Source organism: Falco punctatus (assembly GCF_963210335.1).
Source record: "Falco punctatus genome assembly, chromosome: 4".
Taxonomy (NCBI): Eukaryota; Metazoa; Chordata; class Aves; order Falconiformes; family Falconidae; genus Falco; species Falco punctatus.
In genome coordinates, this window is record NC_137583.1 from 27,656,042 (window position 1) to 27,674,061 (window position 18,020).

An 18,020-nucleotide genomic window follows, 5' to 3' on the forward strand; every position below is an offset into this window, starting at 1 on the left:
TGCACAGAGCTCGTCTTAATCATCTGGTGCCACGTTTCACAGGGACCTGCTAATAAAAGACAGAGAGAAATACCCCATCCTGGTAAAACCTACGTAATGAAATATGACTGAGCTAATGTGTACTGCCACCAATTTCCCAACTTAACGCCTGTGAGCAGCCTCGCACAACACATCAGTTGGCAGTGCTGTATTAAGTGTTACTTCTTCAAATCAGGCAGCACAGGGACTTGTCACTTCCATTTCCTTCATGGGTGCAATATTTGCTTTATAATCACATCAAATAAAGGAGGCGGTTTTTTACTTTATTCTGTGTAATGCTTGGGCTGGTTACCCACCAGGGTTTCCTTCAGGCTGTAGTGGAAGCACGAGGGCTGAAGTGGGTGCAGCAATTTCCCTGCCCACACGTGTGGCACGGACACCATCAGCGCTTTAGCAGCTGCTGCAAACATGACATCATGACATGTAAAATTATTTTTGCTTGTGTGAAGCTCCCTGCCCACCTTATCACAGAGACGGAGAGGTAGAAGTGGCTTAGGCAAGCCAGCTATGTATCTGCAATGAGCCCAGCTTTGAAAAAAACTAATTAAAGCCAGAGGAATGCTTTCCCCTCTGTGGTCACTGGTAAAGAGCTGGGGCATGGACTGGTCCTCAACATGCAGCTCTGAAGCCAGATTCCCCCTCCATGACATCTGGAAGCCTTCAGCTGGGACTGAGCTGGCCATGCTTGGTGCTTTCTTGATCTCCTGCCACCTTCACAACTTTGCCATTGAGAATGAAACCTGTTGCATTGCTGGAAGGAATCCCCTCCCTTCATTGCAAGTGAATCTGCATTGTCCCGGCGCTTCTCCAGGGGCAGCGGTCTGTTAGGAGGTGAGAAGCTCACAGCCCTTGGTGCTCACCAGTGGAGACCCAGCCAGGTGCCCGAGGGCGTCCCAGGGTGCCCAGCTTAGCACAGGCACCAACAGCATCCCATGCCAGAGCAAAGGGAGCTCTCCCTCTCACTGTGCCACGTCCCAGCCCCTGGCATTGAGCAAACCCTTCCCTCCCCACGCATGGGCAGGCACGCTGCCCCACGCCGAGCTGTGTGTTGGGTACCGCAGTCAGGTTCTGATGTCTTCACATTTCTTCAACAAAGAAAAAATGTGAGTGCTTTTCGTTCCTAAGGTTGACACACTGTTGCATGAAACAGCCATTGCTATCATTATAGAAGAATAGCTTAGCTCTAGCAACTGACTGCATAAACAAATCCGTGTCCAGGATGGGTTATCCATCAAAACCAGCCTCTAAAACCAATTGTCTGTTCTTTCCTTGTGCCAAGGCTATCACAGTAAGAAAACTGTCGTAACAAACCTTTCTTCACCTGCCAAAATGGGGAGATATTGCAAAGGTTATTACTTAACAGGAAAAGTAAAAGGAACCCTGCTGGGCAAAAGACCGGGTGATGGGCTTGTGCAGGACTTCATGGGCACAAGGAGGGCTGAAGCTGGAATCCAGGTGCCAGGGCTAAATTAAAACATCTCTGTTATTTTCTGGTTGGTCGCTGTTCAATGCAGAAAACAATACTCCCTCAGCCGTTAACATTTCCTGCTAATGAATTCATATTTCTCCCGTGGAAGGTGGTAGGTGTTATATGTGCAAGTAGTGTTTGATTAATATGAACATTCAGACAAGACTTGAACCTGACCTTGGAGGAGGGAGTTTGGAAACCTGGAGCTTAACACAAGCTTTTGCGCAGCTCTATTTATAAATACCTCTTCTGCTTTCATTCTGTTTGCTGGTGGGGGCTGAAAGTGCCAAAATGCCCAAGAAAAATTGTTTTTTATGACCTCTCCAACCTGGCCAGATGTACCAAGAAGGAAGAACTCACCAAAAAAGCTGTTTGCGTTCAATTTCCAGCCCAGTTTTGCAAATTCACGTGGCAGAACCATCACTCAGAGAGCAGCCTGGCAACTCCAAGGGAGAGGGGGGACTGCCCAACGTGTCTGCTGTGTTGCAAGAGCATTCAGAAACCAAAACAGCCAGGCACCTGTGTTGGCAGCAGTGCAGACAGGGAGATCCCAGTTCACGCCTGGACTGGGGAGAGGGGTAGATAACAGAGGGGAACCTATCTGCAGCCCCTTTTGCAGATGAGATGGGGCTGCAGTAGACTTTAGGGCTGTTTCAACCTGCCTGTGCAACAGGACCACCAAGGGACCCCATGTGCCACACTCATCACACCTCTCTTTCATGGTGTGCAGTGTAAATGCCTCTGTCTGCACTAGTCATCCCAGCTCCCCATGAATGGAGAGAAGCGGGCACCCAAGAGGGTGATTCATCTTGTCCTTATGGAGCTGTCTAAAATAGGTCAATGAATCATGCTCTAAAAATGCCTTTTTCTCCTACAGACTAGCAAGGGAGTTTCAAGGATGAGCTCAGATGTAGATGCTATGGACATCTAAGGATGCATTTGCCATCCTACCTCTCTATTTCATATTTTTTGTGGGGGCTGGCCCAAGGAGCAAGGAAGGCTGGGAAGGAGCAGCCTTGCTACAAAGAAAGCTGATGGGTCTGGTGAAAGGTCCTGGTATCTCCTGTCAGTTGGGTGTATCCATCCAGCTTCACAGACAGTGATACCCTCCTCCAAGGGTACCATGGCTTGGTGGTGCACCTTCAGACTTTCTTCAGCAGCACACCGAAGTCTTTCCCAGGTACAGATAGTGCCTTGGACTTGCAGGCAGTGGGTAGCAGCGCTTGGAGGACTTATGGTCAGAACCACCCTCCCAAATGCTCTTGACTGGAGTAGCATGGCCTCAGGGAAGCAGATGGACCATTGAATAACCTTCTACACCCACACATGGAGTGACAGCTTTTATTCTGACCAAGCCTGGCCCCCACCAAGCTCTTGAAAGGCTCATTCCTTGGCCAGCAGTTTTCTTCAGCCCTTGTCCTGCCAGCAGGGCTCATGATCCAGACAGCGGCTCCTCAGCTCCCTTGCAGACTCCGTTTGGTTCCTGACACCGCTCCCCACCGCCCTTCTGGTGCAGTACCTGCCTGATCAAACCAGACTCGTTGCTCTAGGTCCTTGATGGCTCTCACGGCTCTGACACAATCACCATTTATCTCAGCGCACAGCTGGTTGCTCTGAGCTTGATGAACTCCAATTAATTGCTCAGGAAGGGTGGAGATGGGTCAGCCCTTCTCAGGAACAAGAATGGCCAAGGGCATCACAAACAAACAAGAATGATCTGCTTACAGCACCGTTGCTTCAACCTTTCTGGAAAGCTGTCGCTTTGGCTCTTCTGATTTTGCCACCTTGCAGCTCAGACCCCACAGCCTCGAGGCATGTGAGTCAGGTCTCCAGCTGGAGGCAGCTAGCTGCCTGGCTCCCTATTCCATTGTAACTGCCTTCCCAAAGCCGGACAGGGAGCACTTCATGTGTCAGGGGCCAGATGTCATCCGTACCTACACAATCCCAGTGCGCTCTGACCCCACTAACAACAAGCATAGTGATGAGGAGCAGACGATCATTTTGGGGGGGTCTCTTGGGCAGACTGGCAAGTGAGCAGATGACACTTTGCAATATAACCAATGTGTTCCTCAGCTCTTGAAAAGGCTCTAACGGGCATAAATTATTGTACCTGCACCGGCTTCAGCGGAGTGTTGGAGCTGAAACCTTATTATAATGTTTATTCATTTATTTTCGGAGTTTAGTCAACCCAGACATCTGTCTTTAACACAGCGTATTAACGATACTGCCAATGGCTTCGAATTTAATTTTATGCATGCATGAAAAGCATAACTGCAGTCATGCCACACACTCCTGATTTACAGACAAAATGAATAGCAGCTCTACCAATTTACAACTGCCTGATTGATGCTGTGATGTCTGTAACATAAAATTAAATTGAACGGCATTATCTCCGGGCGGACGGCGAGACAGGCTGGAAGTGCCTTCCGTGCGGCCGGCGGTGGGCAGTGGGGTGGGCGCCCAGCCATGACAGCCCTCCTGACCAAGCCTCATCTCCTTTCACGGCCACTTTATCTTTTCCTCTGCACATCTTGGATCGCTCAAGCACTCGGGTTTAAGTGCTTCAGAACACAATTATGATGAACAGCCCCATTTGCTTGCTCAGCCAGTGTATCTGCTTATCAGGAGAGTCATCTTCTGCAGATGATTATGGGATTACCTCCTGTCACTGCTCTCTGCACCTTACCCGCAACGAGCACACCGTGGAGGTTTAGAATCGATCATGCTCTGTGAAACTTCCTGAGCTTCCCTGAGGCCACTTCGCAGTGGGGGATGCCAACCCGGCCCCTCCGGCCACCCAGGGCTGTTTCTTTTCCATGTCAATGCATGGAATAACACGATAACAGGGTATATCCTCAGGGATGCCAGGCGGGGTTCAACCATAGGAATGTGAAAGCATCACCACCTTTAATTTTTAATTGCGCCTTATCAACTGGCATTGGGGAGGATGAAGTTTCCTGAAATTTTAATTGGCAAACCCATTGACCCATTTCCTTCTGTGTCCCTGGGTGGCAGCATGGAATAGATGTTGGGGTGGCAGCATGGAATAGATGTTGGGCTGGCAGGAGGATGTGCTTCATGCCAGGCCTGGGGGTTTGGGGCTGAGAAAAACCCCAAATCCTTTTCCAGGAGGGTATCTGCCAAGCATGGACATTGCCAGGGCCAGTTGCACTCAGTGGGTCTCTGCAGTTGCAGAGGCACTGGCACAGAGCTGGAGACATCATGCTGACAGTGGGGGACCTCCTCTTGTCCTTGCAAAAATTTCACAGGAACGGTTTTCCTCAATGGCTCTGGTCCTCCCAGTCAGCTGGAGACATTTCACGAAGCAATGGCACCCCTGTTCCGCCCAGCAACTGGGAAAGAAATGAGAAATGGTGGAAATCAGAGAGAAAGGTGTTTTCTTCTGAAACAAAACCAAGCAATCAAAGCTTTCCAGAAGGGATCAGTTTGAGTGAAATTGTCGGGTAAGAGGTCACAAAGTTCTTCTAAGTCACATTTATTCCACCCAGAACATGGCGTGGCAGCTGAGGATCTGCCCTGGACCACTGAATATTTAAAAGAAAGCTCCGAGCAGCTGGGCTGAGCTCTCCGGGAAGATGGCGGAACCAGAAATTCTTTTTAGAGGAGGGAAGCCAGGAGGAAATCCTGCCAGATGAGATTCCTGACATCACTGTGCAGACTCAGGATGCTCCAATGTTTCGGATAATCACAGGAATTTGGAGCTGGGTGTGGAGCTGGTGCCAAACGTGCTGTGCAGAACTGGGGAATGGAGCCCAGGGCTTTCCCTGGGGAGCAGAGTCCTGGTACGTACCTCGTACAATGCACATCCTCAACGAGACTCAGAAAGCTGTGTTGACTGAACATCATTTTGACGTTCATTTTCATAAAATATACAGTATTGTTTAACTAGAAAGGGAAAAGGCCTTGAAATCCTTTTATATATGATTATGAATTAGGAGTCATACATAAAATAATATCCTTGTCACTTAGGAGCTGTGTTATAGACACAAACCTGACATCAAATCCAAGGATAACAGGGAAACTGAGTGAATGACAGATTGTGTGGAAGACTTCCAGAAATGGGCTTTAAAATGCAGTTGGCCAGACACTGGATTCAACAGCATTTAGAGATGAACTCACCGTTTAAAGTTTCAAGTTTCATTTTTTAGGAAAACAATGTGCTGTGTTACCCAGATGGAGGTTTTCTTTGAAAAGATGTCATTAACTTTTACATTGCCTGATGTCATCCGCCACTGATACATACACACACCTATGCAGGGGGAGCAGGCAAAGAAGCTCACAGGAACCTATTTCAAGGTGACACAATGCCTTCACCAAAAAAACCAAAAAACAAACAAACAAAAAAAACCCCAAAAACCAATCAACCAAACAAACAGAAAAACTGCCAAGACCCAGAGAACCCCAAAAAGCTGACTGGGTATATAAATGTGGTGTTTCACCTGCACACAAAATTAAGTGATAACACGGCGTTTCCTAGGGGAGAGCAATCACAGGAAATGGGACAAATGTACCCAGTGCAATCCTCAAATCAGGAATTCCTACCAAAAATAAACAAAAAAAAAAAAAAATCAGATAAAATCCTTACAGCGTGGGGCAGCTGGGAAAACATTCATAATTCAAAAAGGCAGATGCTGCCTTGAGCTGCACGGAAGTGCAACCAGGGGAGAGGAGAGCAAAGAGCTGCGTACGATCGATACAGCAAGGAGTGAGACTCCAGCTTGGCTACCTCCCCGCCGGCGAGGGAAGCCGGAGCGCGCTCGGCCAGGCAGCAGCACCGCTATTAATCAGGTTGCGTTAAGCAGCTTTTCCAGGAAGCAGCAATGCGTGTTGCCCTCTAGATGACAGCAACGCCACCTAACAGTATGTCCTCTAGAGAGATGCTGGCTTCTCTCATCCCATCGCTGGCACTAATGCTTTGCCCACTTAGCCCTCGCCGCTTTGGAAATTAAGATTTAATAGGGATTCATAAGATGGGTTCTTTATGCCAGTTTAATGCTAATTAATTATTCAGGGTATAGTCGAGAGGAAACATGGAAAAAATCAGCTGGCAGTTCAGTATTATGCAATAAACAGCATTATTATTTGCAAATAGATGTGTCTCCTTAGATATAAAATAACACCTCATTCCTCTATGTTAAATGTCAATTAAGATTATTTAAAACATCTATTGAGGCTTTAGCATCTCTGCAGTAAAATATTGATCAGTTCCAGTTTGTTAGGGCTTGAAAGAGCAGATATATTTTTAATAATCAATTGCCATTTAAAATACCATAACATTCCAATTAGATAGAAATTGAACTTAAATGTCCCAAATAAATTAACTTTACATTCAAAGTGTTAATTGAATAAAAATGTTTATGGCTTCGAAATATTGTTCCTTCAATTCTCATTTGAATGAAGGTGTGTCACACCACATGAAATGTGAGTTTAAATGTTCATTCCTTCCACTCGGGCTGTGCGTGCACTCCTCTGTGGACTTTTCATAGCAAATGAAATTGCCACACACCAAGAAATCAGGCCTATTAACTAAATAGCTAAGCAAAGTCTTGACACTACAATTTGCCGGTCAGTCTTGGTTGGTGGCTTCAAATTCTCAGCAGCCTGGGGAGGCATCACCCAGCCACAAGGTCACACGCTGGCGGGGATGTGAGTGGCAGTGCCCATCGCTCCAGCACAAGACCTGGAAAAAAGGTATAGAGACCCTTCCCATCTGGAATTTATTTCTTTTCAATAGTGTTTAGGTCATTGCTGATCCACTACTGATAGGATGCAATAGTTGATTGGGGACAAAATGGAAAAGAATGTGTCGAGGCTCCAGGCATTCCCACAGGATCAGCACAGGTCCATAGGAGAATCCTTTCCACCCACGGCACTAATTCACACCCCTGCTAGCAGCCCCAGTGAAGGGGGGTAGAAAACAGCCTGTGGAAGGGTGATAGCCCTCAGAGCTGGAGCCAGCCTCCCCAAGTCAGTTTTCATCCACATTCATCCTACACATCCACAAAGGGACCTCGGTTTCCCTCTGCCAGGAGGTTCACACACTTGCACTGGGGAAAGAGAAAGTGTTAAAAGCCTGCTTTCACTCTAAGCCTTTTCCACAATGCTAGATTTTAACCTAAGAAGCCCTTCAAGTGCATATGCTCAGTCTGTGTTTCACTGTGGTTTGGCAGTGCCTGTAGAAAGGAGCCTTCTCTGATGCTGAATTCTCAATGCCTTGTCATTTTGCAGCTGTTCTCCAGTCAGATTTTACCTCCTTCCTTTGTAAATATGGATTAACATCCTTCACTGGATCTTCTCATCATCAAACCCACCTCTCCCATGCCTAGTTAGAAGGCAAGCAGACAACAACAATCCTTCTTATACAACAGATGCGCTTCGCTTGGTGCTTGAGTCTGCTCAACCCAAATGGACTGAACATTTAAAGGATTAGGAGAACCTGGCACATAGAGTAGCTTCATGTTGCTTGTAGGAGGCAAGTCAGAGGCCAAGCTTAAAATGAGATCTTGGGGCTCACCCTTGGATAGGTAATGGTTGCAGAATCTCTGACTCTAGTATTTCTCCACAGTCCCTCAGGACTTGCCCGGGTCTGAAGGGCCAGTGATACAAATTGCATCGTCTAGAATTTGCTCCCAAAAAAGTCACCATTTCCCCACGCAGGATTGTTTATTCACCTTCTCAATTAGCAGAAAAGAGCAGAAAATACAACAGCCCACTTGAAGCAATACACCAAAAGCCAGGGGCTTGACTGCTTCTTTTGTCTGACTGGGATTATCTTTATTGTTATTTTATAATCCTCTGAGCGCATCTCCTTGCAGAGAAAGCCACTTTCAAAATGCCGACACGGAGCCATCAGCAATGATCTATCTGGAGAGCAGGATTAGAGGTCACATCATTTAAACTAAAGAACTCAACTGAGATTCTCTGGATGCCTTGCTGCTCTGCATTCTTTTTATTGTTATTTTTATCATTGTCATACTTTTTTAAAGCTTCCTGGAAATCAGAGATAGAAAAGGTCTGGTAACGTATCCAGCATCTCTCACCCGATACAGATCGAGATGTGCCAACCAGCAAAGCTCCCACCACTTCTTCAGTGATGCCCTGAGCCCTTAAACCATCACAGCATCACCCTGGTTCTCCCTGCGCCTGCAAGGTTTGGTGAGCGAGGAACCTCGACACAGCATCAGCTCCCTAAACCCCTTGAGTAAGCCGATGCCTTGCTGGAGAACAACATGGGGATGTGGGATTTTGCAGGGGAAGAAGGAATATTTGGGGATTTTATTTTGTGAAGGAGCTGGCTTTCAGTAAAAATCCATGTCTGGCTGGACACGTTCCAGCAAAACTGGCTTTGGGGTACATGTGCTTTTTGCAATGGAAAAAGAATTTGTTGCCAGCTGTGCTGGAAGTTCATGGTCTCTCCAAAGCACATCAAGCTCTTATTGCTTGACTTCTCTTTGGGTCTGAGTGAGAAATAAGGCAGCAAGGAGCACTCATGTTTTTCATGCACTTTATTTGGCAGCCAAGCAGTTAACAAAGCATAAAATACTGAAAAAGAGGGTAATGCCTTGCTTGCAAAACACTGCCATGTGCAAGGCATCCCCTTACTGATAAGGCTGCAGATACTCTCTGGCAGACCTGCTCAGTCTTTGTCAGGTGAGACATGTAAGGCTGTTTTAAGTGAGATATTTTTTTTTTTTTTTTGCATTTAACAGTGTGCGGGTCCAGCTCAGTTGCTAAGCAACATCCCCACCGGGCCCTGGGTTTCCTTCCTCCTACAAGTGGGAAACAACAACAATAACAAATCCCTCTGTGTTCACCAAGATGAGGTAAAGTCCTACGATTTAGTGATCTTAATTGCATCCTCCCCTCGAAGGGCTTGGTCATGCTGAGAAGGGAATAAGATACGTAACTCCCGTCATGATGAAGAGGGCTTCAAGCGGCGAAAGGAGAATGTACCTCTGATGGGGAAAGCACCGTAAAGGTAGATGGAAATAGCACGAACAGCTCTGCCGCGAGCAGAAATCAGCATGGACGCCAATGTGCACCTGCCTGGCGAGAGCCAGACTGTTGTAATTAGCATGTAACAGCGTGGGAGGCTTGGCTTGGCTTCAGCAGACTTTTATAACCTCTCCCACGTTCTGCAGGGCACCGGGCAGGTTTCTGGGGTGCTTGAGAGCAGTTGTTTTGCATCTCAGCATCGAAGGAGGGGTTCTGTGTTATACTCATGGCTCCGTTTCTTGGAGACACATTTGGTTTTGCAAAATCCCTGCACTGTGTTTTGGCTGTTTGTTGCTCATCTGATCTTCACACCATTGCAACAGAGTTTACTTGATTAGGATGATTATTTTTTTTTAAATAAAAAATATAGCTGTGAGCAAAAATCTCCAAGTATTTGTGTTATCATACAATGTTTCTAGCAATAAAGATAGCAGTCTTGCAGAAGCTCAGGACAATTTTCCCACATCTTTAGCTGTTGGATGCATTTCTAAAGGGGCTCTTTGTTTTGAGGAGCCTCCATTCCACTGCAGCCACCTCCAAAGGCTTTTGAAATGCTGGAGATCTGCAGCTCCTGTTGTCTTCAAGCAAAGAAGAGACTTTTTTCCCCTGTACAGCTCCAGGTCAGACCTCTCCAGGCAGACAAGCAACCTTTAAGCACCCGAAATAGGAAGATGGAAAGCCCAGATGCCTTTATTTGTGTCTAACTGTGCAAATGTTAGAAGAAGAAAACACTGTTGGGGAAATATCAGATATATCTGCATTACTTTGGAAAGCTTCCTGGCTAATTAGCAGGATTCGAGGCGAAACAGGCAAAGATGAATGAAGAGCTCATATATCTTCCCTCTCTGTGTGGATGGAGCAGCCCACTCGGCACTGCCACCCTGGCTTGCATTAGACTTTTTGCCTTTTTTTTTCCCTAAAGCAGCAGCTCTGCAAACCAGACAAGAGCTGGAGGAGCTCACAGGGAGTGGAGGGCGACGTGCAGGGCAGGTCACATCCCAGCAGCGCCCCGCCAATGCAATTTGCACCCCCTCATCACGCCAGTCCCATGGGTGTGAGGCAAGTGGGAGAGAGAAGGAAAGAAGCACACTTTTAACTCAGCAATTTCAAAATAAAGTCATTTGCACGCCTGATCACAGCCTTGTCGTGGTGTCTGCTCGGCAGCAAAGATGTATGAGCATGCTGTGATCTCGCCGCGGCACTGCCAAGAAAACAGCGCTGCAAAAACAGGAGCGAAGGTGAAAAGCGGGTAGCGAGGATTTGTTTGTGCTTTCCTACGTACAGCCAGCAGAAGATAAAACCTTTCAGGAGGCCTTTGATGAAGCTGTTCTCACAGGAAAACATAATGAACTACAAACTCAGCTGAGAATATGAACTTGTGGCAGGCAGCAGTGCTGGGAACACAGAGCCGTGCCCGCTGTGATGGCTGGGGTGGTTTGCAGGCAGCCGGCCGGCTCGGTGCAATCCCAGTAAATCCACCCACAAGTGGGCCTGCTGTTCCCAGACTGCCCACGGGGAATCGGGAAGACCTCCGTGCTGCTCCTTCATCCAACAGATAATCCTGGGCAGGGAAGTTCATGCTGGTGTCCATCCAGCCAGAGACAACACCTGTGCTGTGCTCAGCCTGCAGGATGAGCTGAGGTGTTACTAGACTTTACGTTGCCCCAAACTGGGCCATTGAACACCCTAATTATTTCCCACAAGTCTTATTCTTATTGAGTTTATAATCCATTATTATTCATGTTGCAGCCAGGCAGCCTGTCATGCCAGGTGCTGTACTGAGCCCAAGCAGGTAATGCTCCTCTTCCCGTGGTTTTCACATGCATTAATTATTTCTTTGGGTTTTCTAACACACTTGTAGGGTTAAGCTAATAGATGGAAAACAACTCCAGATTGTCTAAAAGTTGCAGATATCATTAAGTAATGAATAGCCATAATTTCTTTTAATGATTTTAATTAATTTTACTTAGTGGCATTTTCAATAACTGTGCCGTGTACACACTCCCTGTTCCTCCCCATCACTTGGGATTTTTGCCAGTGGCTTCATTACTTGCAGGTTCCTTTCAGCCTGCCTGTCTCAGGAGTGACGACGCTATCAAAATAAGGATGTGGAGCTGCCATCTGTATGGCAGGAAGCTGTTAGCAGCTCGTCATTTAATAACATACGTGGTCTGCAGACACCGAGCCAAGGTTGGCAGGTTCCCCCACATTCCAGGAATGCAAGCAAGGCAAATTGAACCACGTTTAAGTTCTTGTAAAACATGCTTTTACATAACTTCAGAAAAAGAAATGTTTTCATAAAATGTAAGCACAATACAAAAAAAAAAAAAAAAAAAAAAAGTGGTGGGTTTGGGGTTTTTTTTCTCCTAAGCAAACCTTTTCCTCCCTCTCTTGCAGCTGAGATATTGCAATTTTATGCTAGTGCATGTGGCCAGAGAGCGATGCTGAATAGGAACAGATGGGCAATGTATGCAAATTGCTCCAGTGAAATGGAGAGTAACGAGTTCGTGGTGACCCAGGAATCCCACCACGGGAAGGCGCGGGGGTGGCAGGGCACAGAGCGGAGCTTTCCACACTGCTGCGTGCGGCCTCGCTAATGGATGGATTTGGGAAAAAAGTCTCCTCGGGAGGCTTTGCACATAACTCGTTGGTACCCCAACATCAGTGCACCACTCCAGGTGCAGTAAGGACCCTCTTGGATGACAACCAAACTGAAATGTTAGTGTTTCTGTGGCTTGCAGAGACTCTGTCACTGCTCCCAGCACATGCCAACCACAGACTTGTAAAGCAGAGCACCCTGCAAGTATGATCAGAGGCATCAGGATTTAACACTTCATGTTATTTGTATTAAGAAAAGCCCTGTCATTGACAAGCCGTGGGGCAGTATCACCTTTTGAAGTGCTCGATGCTCTTCTCCCAGTGCCCAGCTGGGACATCTTGTCCTTGTTCTACATCTCTGTCGGCAGCCACTTCGCACCTATCCTGCCCCAGCCGCTTACACCATAGGGCATCTGGCTTTCAAGGAACAATCCCAGGTCCAAAGCTCATTCCCAAGTCATTTGTTCCGCACATCAGTAAGATGGCAATGGCACTGCTAACTTACACCCAACACCCTGAGCCAGCTTCTGCTGTGGGCAACAGCAATTCACCCCCTGATTACAAGGGGAGTTTGAGAAGGTTGGTTTCTGACAAAGAGTTGATAACCTAAATAAAACTGTGAAGGCTGTATTATCAGGTGGTGAATCTCCATTTACATCGGTCGGACTGTGCCAGTCCGCATCAGCCGAGGATCTGACTTCCACGTCCATGACACCAATGTCAGCGCTGAGCTGTACAAAGCAGAGGTCATCTCTACCCGGAGGAAACATTGTTTTTCAAAAAGCTGTCCATTGATTTAGCCATAAAACAGAACAGGTTTTTAAACTGCATATGAATTGGGACTTTATTATTCCTTATCTACTTTGTGATATGGTTGGTAAATTTGTTTGAGCCAAAATGTTATAAAAGTGCACTTTAAAGGCCTAATAAAACTGGAGTTAACATTATGCACAGCTTGAAACCTTGGGAATTGACTTGAGAAAAAGGAAACCTGCTCCAGTTCTCCCTCTAAAACCTGCTGGAATTAAACATACCCTTCAACTTGTCTGCAAGGCTATCTTGAGCGCACGAGCAGCTCACCAACCATGCTGCTCAGAAGAGCAGGTCCAGGCATGCACATCTGGCACCACTGCTGAGCAAGGGGGAGGCTGTGCATCCCCCGTCACTGAGAACACTGTTCCCAGGGGCATGGAGCTGCTTCCCGCAGCTAACTTTGCTGCAAGAGTGTGGGATGGATGCTGGGCTGAAGCGTGGGCAAGGGAAGGAGATGTAAGCAGATAAAAGCAGGAATGTCTAAGTGCCCTTGTAATGTGGGAATGGGAGTGGAAGCAGCCTCCTGGGCCTTGAAAGGCAGCTCCCTGGTGCTGTGTCCCACCGTCCCCTTCGCATCCCATATTAACTCCCATTATCCGTCCAGCTCGTTTGTTTTTCACTATCTGAAAACACTAGTGGTGTTTATCACCACTGAATGGCTTGTCTAGAAATTCCCTTCTGTGGAGAACGAAAACATCCTTTTAGCCTCTAGATAGTTTATACTTATTTGTTCTCATGCCAAAATTGTCCATTAGCTTAAATAGCACTACTCCCTCTCTAATGTTTACCTCTCCACTGTATTCATAGCGAACAATCATCTCTCTGCCTTTGCTGCAGCCAAACATGCCTTTTTCTATGCCTGATACCACGGCAAATGCTTAATGTTCCACTGTTTTCTTTATCACTATAATTGCTCTGCAGGTTTGAAATGCACACACTCATCATGCAAACCTCTGGATGGATATCCATCATTAGTGTCTTCTCTGATCTTGTCTCTCATGACAAAGCTTGCCGGAAAACCTGGCAGCCCTTCCATGGTGAACTGCATGACCTTGCAGGTGCTTGTAGGACAGGACATTGGACATCTGGGGCTTCTACTCCCAATTTCACATGAATCTTCAGTCAGTGTTGAGCACTGAGTCATGAATGTTTGACCTTTAAAGCAGTTTCTGATCTCAGCTAGTTGCTGGTGTCCTAATACCAGATTAAAACATCTACCATGAGAAATAAAAGGTCACTAAATCTGAACCTTTCCTCTTCGTGCCCAGCGGACTAGAAACAACATGTTGAGTGACAGAGTTGCTAAGATGCATTTAAATGTCTTTTAGTCCCAAGGAAGCTTTTGGGACCTCCAATATGACTAAACAATAAAGTTTTATGGGTAAAAATGTTTCAGTCATTGCGTACACAGCCTTTGCCAGCTCCATGCAAAGGTGCAGCCCCCAGCTGAAGGACCCCATGTGCCACCAGCAGCTCTAGGGATAAAATCTTGAGCAGCCTCAGCTGAAGAGGAAGGGGGACATGTGAAACCAAACTGGGGAGCTGCCACAGGGCTGTCAGTGCCCATTTGGACACGAGTGGAATAGCAATGAGGGACCCAAGGAAGCATCAAAGGGGATGCAGAAGTTACACCACCATTGTGGGCCAGTTGGACCTCACAGAGGCTGGAGACAGAGACCATCAACAGTTGTAGGGTAAGAGGACTCAGACAGATTCAGCACTGATTTTTTTGTTAAATGTGGGTGTTTAATAACTTACTTCAGAGCCCTGGTTTCCCTCCCCATACTGTGAGGCTCAGTGTCTCCCTCTCCACTGGGGCTGCAAGCACTCATGGACAGGGAGCAGAGCCGTGGCTGAAATGCAAGCACAAAGGCCAGGAACAAGTGAAAATCCCTCTGGCAACCAATGGAGCCATTCCCAAGTGCCTGCTTGTGGTGAGGAGATAATTTTCTCACACTAGAACAACAACACCAGTATCAAATTGCACAGAGAAAAAGAAATATCCCAGCCCAAACCTGAGCCTACAAATGAAAATACAGTGAAAATTTAAAATAGTCTTTGCCTCGCATCCAGACAAGAGCCACTGGGCATGCGGGCTGCTGGGGAAGCAGCATGGGGCACATGCGGCGGCCAGTGCTTTGCTCTCCCAGTCTGACTCTGAGTGCAAAGCAATGCACCCACGTGCTGGGCCCAGAAGGAGAGAGGTGGGAGGATACAGGAGGATAGTCTGCTGCCTTGGGGAGCTTCAGGCAACAGTAAAACTTCTCCCATCCTTGTAGCATTCAGACATCTCACTTCTGGTTTGCAGACTTTTATTAGATGGCCAAACTGGGGTGTTTTGGCAGGCACCTACGAAGTCCTTGGAAGTGCTGCTTTCCCTCCCAGTCCTTCACATGCATTTTTTGCACTGGCTGCAAGAGGTGGCCCAGGTTACCTTGAGATACCTCCAGCGCTGTCCTCCAGTACATCCCCCACCGTTTCATGCTGGTGTGGAGCCCCTGAACATGAACTTCACATGGACTGGAATATCCTGGCATTCGCGTCCCACGTGGGAAGACCCTGCAGAAGGACATCCCTGACTGAAATACATTCATGGCATACATGCCCCCTTCACAGATAGTTTTAGGACTCTCTTAAATGTGAGGAATTACATGGTCCAAGAGCTACAAGAATGAGACAAGGAAGAGGAGCTGATCCTCGGCTGTGTTCCCACCAGGGGATGAGGCTGAGAGGTCGCCACGTGCAAACTCCCAGCAGCGAGCGCTGGGCGCGGGCAGCATGATTCACCCTGGCTGAGGGCATCTGGCCTAAACCAAGGCTCAGCGAAGAAAAAGATCATTTGCTATTATAATAAAAACAACTATAAAAATGCCAGGCTAACGAATCTTGTGACTCCCACAAAAGACTTTGCACCGTTGGCACGATGAAGCACCTTTCGCTCACCCCCAGCTCGTTAGTGCAGAAGAGATTTCCACTGAAACCCACCATGGCCAGGGATTTCCTGCGCCCCTTCATGTGGAGAGCGCTGTACCTCTGTTGTGATGTGAGAAGACTGCGTTTCAAATTAATAAATAACTATTTAGAGGCAGATTATCCACAGCCTCTTTTTGTAAACCAGTGACTTGTACAGCCATTTACACCTACACAGAGCAAGGGAAAGCAGTGGAGGTAACACAGTGGTAGGGAGGACAGTTTTGCAGCTGCTCTACATGACTTTGACACTGACACAAGGCACTCGGCGATGCTGAACTGGCCCTTTAGCACTCACAGCCTTTGCTGCCTGTGGCTTCTTGGCTCCAGGATAATGCGAGCTTAGTATTTTGGCAGCCTTGGGAGAATAATGACTGTCCTTCTGCCTGAGAACCTCCCGGTCCCTACGCACTGCCCTTACTTCACTTGCCAACTTCAATCGCCAGTTTTCAGGCTGTCAGGATTCCAGGCTTCCATTGCCCGCTCTGACCTTGGGCAGCCTTCTGTTCCTCAGTTTCCCCACCAGTAAAACAGAAATGGTGCTTCCATCCTCTCTGGAGTCCTCTGAGACATGCAGGAGAAAAGCATTGCTTAAGTGCACTTATGATGACAATGGATTATTTATTACTCCCCTGGGAAGTTGTTCCTCAGCCTGATACATCTCATTGTTAAAAAGCTCTTCTTGATATTCTGTATAATTTCTTTCCTTCCCCAATTCCACCCATTACTCATAGTAATATCCCTTCTCTGGTTTCTTTTCCCAAGGGGAAAGGAGAGGGTTGCATTTTTAAGGAGTGACATTTTGTGGCTTGTTTTTATACCCAATAAACCTCTCCTGAACACAACTGCTGAGCACCTCCAGTGGTTTTGAAAATGATAGGGAAACCCATTCTGTGAAAGCCACTCTGGCCACAAAAGTAATTAACTGGAGGGATTAGAAATACAATGCACAAAAATTCATTTGCTTTTTTCTTCATTTTGTTTGAATACAAAAATGATCCACCTCCAAAGTCCTCTAGCATTATTACACATCCTCCTCTGTCTGCTGCAAAGAGGCAAGGGCTTTGGATGAATTGTACTGCTGCTTTTTAAATAAAAACAGTATTAAGAGTAAACATTAATGAATTCATTAAATAAACCCTCAACTGCTTCCCTTTCTGTTATCATTTTTAACACACTTTGTGTTCACATCCCCATGGCTGAGTTTCAGATGCTCTCCCTGTAAAACTCAGCTGAGATCAGCAAATGGAACAGACATTTATTTTCTTCTGGGACAGCTCAGTGGGATGGGGAACACCTTACAAACCTGGCCATGGTGAGTGTGGAACACAGTTGTGGAGACTGGAGGAGTGTAGAGGAATGAAGCTGGGTTAATTAGCATTGATAACATACAGCTGTGGGTTGGCTTCAGGGGCGGTGGGTTGGCCGATGTAGCTAAGGTGCAGCTGTGGCTGGTTCTGTTAAGGGTTGAGAACCAATGAAGGGGGAGCAGCTGAGGAAGAAGCAGAGAGAGGAAGAAGCAAGAGAAGAGAGAGTGGGCCCTGGATGAGGTGAGATGAGGAGAAGGCAGCAGAGGGACTGGCATGAAGAGTGTGTTGGTATGAGGTGGTAAAAGACTTTGTTGCAGCTTGATAGTTTGGAGAATGCTGTGACAGAGGAGGTTTGCTGAAAACACCCTGGAAATACTGGTCAGAGACCCAAACACCAGCTGTGAATTTCTAATCTAGATGTGGCCAACACTTCAATTCCCAAGTCCCACAAGGAATTTAGCACGGGCCAAATTCCTTGCTAGTCCTTTCAGGTCTTCTAGTCAAATGCCCTCAGAAGTCAGAGAAACCCAATGCCTTCTTTTTCCCTCTCTCTTATTTTAACTTTTTCAAAATGTGAAATGTCTGTCAAGAAATGTGGAATTGCTATATTTATTTGGGGTTATTACAGTAGTGCCTACAATCCTGCCCGGAGCAGAACCTACAGCACCTGGGCCAGGACTGAGACTCTGGTGTCAGGGGCCTGGAAAACCCAACCCATGCCTGGATACCTCGTGATGGCACCGTTTGGCTGGGCAGTGGATGTGCTTTCAGTTATTCCCAAGAAAACCACAGGGAATTCTCTGCTC

At 47.0% G+C, this 18,020-nt stretch overlaps 1 long non-coding RNA gene across 1 annotated transcript in view; it reads left to right on the forward strand.

The window, feature by feature from the left end:
- Positions 1-18,020, forward strand: part of LOC308063536 — a 673,278-nt gene that overhangs the window by 508,698 nt on the left and 146,560 nt on the right. The window lies entirely within an intron of this gene.